The sequence below is a fragment of the Myotis brandtii genome, unplaced genomic scaffold (assembly GCF_000412655.1).
Source record: "Myotis brandtii unplaced genomic scaffold, ASM41265v1 scaffold297, whole genome shotgun sequence".
Lineage (NCBI taxonomy): Eukaryota > Metazoa > Chordata > Mammalia > Chiroptera > Vespertilionidae > Myotis > Myotis brandtii.
This window is the reverse complement of record NW_005361351.1, coordinates 1,524,164-1,530,241: the sequence shown is the minus strand read 5'-3', so window position 1 is coordinate 1,530,241 and position 6,078 is coordinate 1,524,164.

Sequence of the window (6,078 nt, the reverse complement as noted above, 5' to 3'; positions counted from 1 at the left end):
AACCCAGTTGGAGGATTTACCCCAGCATGATTTCAGGATTTAGTCTAAAAGTATAACAAATAAACCTGCATGGTATTGGTGAGAAGGTACATGTGTGGAATTTAAGAGAAAGCCTAGAGTGTAGTTCCCCAGCTTTGGTGCTGTTGATATTTGAGGACAGCTAACTCTTTGTGGAGGGGCTGTCATGTGGATTGTAGCTTACTCAGCAGCATTGCTGGCCTCTACACACTAGATACCAGGAGCAACCCAGAATTATGACAATCAAAAATGTCTCCAGACATTGCCAAATATGCTGTGGGTATGAGACAAGGGCAAAGTTGCCTCCCAATTCTAACCTGCATATGCATGATATATTTATTTATTTAATTTTAGTTATTTGTTTTTATCAATATTAGAGAGAGAGAGGAAGGGAGAGGAAGAGAGAGAAACATCTATGAGAGAGAAACCTCAATCGTCTGCCTACTACAAGTAACCTACTGGGGATTAAACCAGCAACCCAGGCATGTGTCCTGACTTGGAATCAAACTGGTAACCTCTCAGTGCATGAGACAATGCTCAATCAATTGAACCACACCAGCCAGGGCTGTGGTAAATTTATTTTTGACAAAGATATCAAGGCAATTCAATGAGAAGTGGAAAGTCACTTCAACAGATGATATCATCTGTTGAAAATTAGACATAGAGCCTTTACTCATAGCATACATTTAAAATTTTGAAGTAGATCATATGTATTAATATAAAACCTAAAATTAAAATCTGTAGAATAAAATAAAAAATACCTGAATCCTAAAAGAAAAATAATTAACTTATACTTCATTAAAATTTAAACTATTAAACAATAAGCAAAAGATTAAATGGTTCTTTACAAAATAAGCTACAGAAATCCTACCTCCCTCCAAAAAAGAAAAAACACACAAAAGATGCTCAATATTATCATCCTGCAAGGAAATAAAATTCAAATCACAATCAGATACAACCACACACCTTCTAGGCAGCCATCTTGTGAGGGCATGATGGTTAATTTGCATATGACCTCTTTATTATATAGGATGCTTTTATTAGTTTTATTTGTAATAGCCAAACACTGCAAACATCCCAGATGTCCATTAACAGGCTTATAGCTAAACAAAATACAGTCTGTTCCTTCCATTGAAAACTACTCAGCAATAAAAAGCAACAACCTGATACATGCAACAATGTGGATGGATCACAAAGTAATCACACTGAGTGAAAGCAGACAGACAGAACATCATAGCAGCTCTGGTTCCAGGCTCTGAATCCATTTACATGAGATTCTAGGAAATGCAGTCTACTCTGCAATGACAGAGAGCAGATTAGTGGTTGCTGGGACAGGATTGCAGGGAAGGAGGGGTGGCCCAGGGCCATCAAGAAACTTCATGGAGATAGAAATGTTTGGCATTTTGATTATGGTGAAGGTTTCACAGTGCATACATATGACAAAATTCTTCAAATTGTGCAAATTAAATATGTGTAGTTTACTATAAATGAATTACATCTCTGTATAGTAGAAAAATTTAAATTTACATATAGTTTAACCCACCCACTGAAACAAATTGTGGTTTTAGTTTGTAGCTTTATTTTCAAATTTTTAACAAAGCACTGATCATGAAATTATCTCAAGAATGGGGTTATTCCTGAATGTCAAACATTCCTGGGGGTTACTTTTGGAATTCTTGTCTTTAATAGTGTGTAGGATTCTATCATAATGAGCTGCTGCTCAGAGGGGTTATGTGGTTTTCCCAAATTCCTATTTGTTTCTGTAATTAAAATATCTGATTAGAAAAATATTTAGAATGTCACTAGCAGGCTTTAAAAATAAATGAAAAGAATTATAAGGCTCTAGCTGGTTTGACTCAGTGAATAGAGCGTCAGCCTGGGGACTGAAGAGTCTTGGGTTCGATTCCAGTCAAGGGCACATGCCAGGGTTGTGAGCTCGATCCCCACTAGGGAGCGTGCAGGAGGCAGCCAATCAATGATTCTTTCTCATCATTGATGTTTCTCTCTCCCTCCGCCTTCCTCTCTGAAATCAATAAATATACATTTTTAGAAAAGAAATATAAGAATAGGTACATTTCAGTTTAAAAATGTTTGAGAAAGGACTCCACCAAGATGGCGGCATAGGTAAACACCAGAGACTGCTGCCGCAAACAACCACTTCAAAAATACAACTACAAGAGAAGGCCCAAGGCCCCACAGCAGCTTGCATTGCTTCTCAGCTGGGCCTCATCTGGGCACCCCCAAACCCCCAAAAAAGGAAGGGGAATCTGCATATCTCTTCATAGCTCCTGCTGGGTAACCTCAGGAAGAGGCTTAATTAGCACCTCCTTAGATCCAAGAGCCAGTGTACCCAGTGGTCAGAGTGGGACCACCCAGATTACAACTCCTCAGATTCATAAGGAACACACTCAGGGGGCAGACTCAGTGAGCACCAAAGCCCCACTGAAGCAAGTCTTGCCCCAGAAGGGTGTCTTCAGCACAGAAGTTCTCCCACTGCAGACACAGCTGATTCTCACTGCCAATTGGCCTGGAGGTCAATTCCTCCCAGTGACACCTAAAACAATCAAGGCATAACTACAACAAGACTGTGCACAAAGCCCACAAGGGGGTGCACCAAGAGTGTCCACCTCAGGTAACTGGGGAGGCTGAGCCACTGGGCCCTGTAGGACACCTAGCACACAAAACCACTCTACCAACACAGGGAAGCAGACAAAATGCGAAGACAAAGAAACAGGTCACAAATGACAGAAATGGAGGACAGCAAACGACTGGATATAGAGTTCAAAACCACGGTTCTAAGATTTTTCAAGAATTTTATGGAAACCGCCGATAAATGTATTGAGATCCTTAAGAAATCTAGTGAGACCCTCGATGTTGTGATAAAGGACCAACTAGAAATTAAGCATACACTGACTGAAATAAAGAATATTATACAGACTCCCAACAGCAGACCAGAGGATCGCAAGAATCAAGTCAAAGATTTGAAATACGAAGAAGCAAAAAACACCCAACCGGAAAAGCAAAATGAAAAAAGAATCCAAAAATACGAAGATAGTGTAAGGAGCCTCTGGGACAACTTCAAGCGTACCAACATCAGAATTATAGGGGTACCAGAAGAAGAGAGAGGGCAAGATATTGAAAACCTATTTGAAGAAATAATGACAGAAAACTTCCCCTACCTGGTGAAAGAAATAGACTTCCAAGTCCAGGAAGCGCAGAGAACCCCAAACAAAAGGAATCCAAAGAGGACCACACCAAGACACATCATAATTAAAATGCCAAGAGCAAAAGACAAAGAGAGAATCTTAAAAGCAGCAAGAGAAAGAGTCTCAATTACCTACAAGGGAATACCCATACGACCAGCTGCTGATTTCTCAACAGAAACTTTGCAGGCCAGAAGGGAATGGCAAGAAATATTCAAAGTGCTGAATACCAAGAACCTACAAAGATTACTTTTTTATCCAGCAAAGCTATCATTCAGAATTGAAGGTCAGATAAAGAGCTTCACAGATAAGGAAAAGCTAAAGGAGTTCATCACCACCAAACCAGCATTATATGAAATGCTGAAAGGTATTCTTTAAGAAGAGGAAGAAGAAAAAGGAACTCTTACCATTTGCCACACCATGGATGGAACTAGAGAGCATTATGCTAAGTGAAATAAGCCAGTCAGAGAAGGATAAATACCACATGATCTCACTCATTTGTGGAATATAATGAACATCATAAACTGATGAACAAGGACTGATCCAGAGATGGAGAGGCATTGATTGGACTGTCGGGCCTTGGAGGGAAGGTAGGGGAGGGCAGGGTTAAGGGGGAAAGATCAACCAAAGGACTTACATGCAAGCATGGGTGGGGAGTGAGGGCGGAGGGTGGGGCGGGAACTGGGAGGAGAGGAGTTATGGGTGGGGGGGGAGAGGAACAAATGTAATCTGAACAATAAAGATTTAAAAAAAAAATGTTTGAGAAAATAAGAGCTAAATGCAGAAATCAAACAAGGAACTAATTGATTGCAACTTGATATTTTTCATTGTTCTCTCCACATTAAGAGCCTTCTTTAAGCCTGAAGACAATTTTCTTTTGTGAAATATTAGCTAAGTCAATTAAAATGAAAATGAATGAAATAAAGATTATTTTTAAAGTATAATAACATATGATGTGAATTGAAACATGAAAGATGGAAATTAATTTTTAGAACCCTTTTTTTTTTTCCACAAAACCTTGGGAGGCAATAGATGTGCGGATTCCAAAGTCTTGACTGTCATGAATGCATATGTCAAATTGTACTGGGTTCCAAATATCTATATATTTAAAAGCCTAAGCGACTGGTGGACCGGTCGCTATGATGTGCACTGACCACCAGGGGGCAGGCACTCAACACAGGAGCTGCCCCCTGGTGGTCAGTGAGCTCCCACAGTGGGAGTGCTGCTCAGCTGACCAACAGGCACTAGACATGAGGCTCACAGCGGGCAAGTGCTGCTGCGGCAGCACAAACCTCTCCCACCTTTGTGGCAGCGCTACTAAGCGGTGGAGGCAGCAGGCGATGCAGGACCAGGATGAGTGGGAGCCGTGTGGTGCCCGGCTCGAGCTCGGATTCCTCCCCAGCCACCTGCCACATCGCACACTACTACATCCCTCGGAGGATGTCGGACTGCTGATTTGGGCCCCATCCCCACAGATTGGGCCCAAACCAGCAGTCTGACATCCCCCGAGGGGTTCTGGATTGCAAGAAGGAGCAGGCCAGGCTGAGGGACCCCACCTGTGCAAGAATCTGTGCACCAGGCCTCTAGTTTATATATAGTATCCTCTGCAAGTCACATCTGATGTCTGGGGTCTTGGATCAGCATTAACTTCATTACTAGAAAAATTGACTGCTGAGCTGCCAAAGAAAAATGATCAAGAGCCATACATAATATAAATTACCATGTTTTCCAACAAACCAACTAACACACACACACACACACACAATAATACTAATAACCTTAAAATAAATGAGAAATTTTGAGATAGGTTAATTATAAGTTCATCAGTTATCTCCTACAAAGTGATGCTGCATTAACAAGCCACCTCAAAATGAGGGGCTTAACATAAACTTTCCTTGAGCTCATGGCTTTGCAGATTTTCATTAGCCTCGGCAGAGCTGGTTTCTCAGAGTTCACTCACATGTCTGGCAATTGGCTCCTTCTGGGGTGGGGCGTTGGAGAGTCTGGCCCTGTGCTCTCCATCCTCTATCAGGTTAGTGTGGGCATGTCACCTTGGTCATGGCAGAGGTGCAAGAGTTAGGCCCTCACTCGGACACCCTGTGGAACTGAGTGTTACAACACCAGTCCAGTCTCTGATAAGGCCACAGCCTGAGTTATAATCCTGTGAGACTCAAAGGCAAATGAGCAAGCCCACACACCAGGGGAGGACGAGGACTAAGAGGGCTGGTAACCGGGGAAGTTGTCTTTAATTCACAGCAGTGCCCAGGAGCATCACCTATGTCAAGACCCCTTTCCTTCTCTTGAGAAAAGAAGAGAACACATCATTTTTAGAGATTTTAAAATTCTTTCCCGCTGTTTTTTTTTTGTTGTTGTTGTTGTTTTGTGTGTGTTGTTGGTTTTTTTTTTTTTTTTCAGGGCTTTTTGACATTAGTGGATTAATTGCCTAAATTGATTAGGCCTTTTGCCATCACCTCTGCCACTCTTGCCTTTCGTGTTTGTCTTTACTCATTTCCTGTGTGTTTGCTAACACCACTCATTGTTGTCATATATAGACATACATATATATGCTTCCTTATCAGGCTAGAGAGAAGTAGTCTTGGATCTTTCAATTCTTCTGAACCCTCCTGAAGAGTCACGTTCAGGCATATCTGAGTGTCCCTTAGACACTGTCACACATGAAACCATTCTATTTTACTTAAAATAAAAATTTAAGAAAATAATAGGGTCAGGCAGGCAGGCAGGCTGGTGAGCAGTTAAGGGCCAGCGGTCCCAGATTGCAAGAGGGATGTCCTCGATTGAAGAGGGTGCAGGCTGGGCTGAGGGACCCTCCCCTCGCCTCCCCCCTCCCCCCCCACCC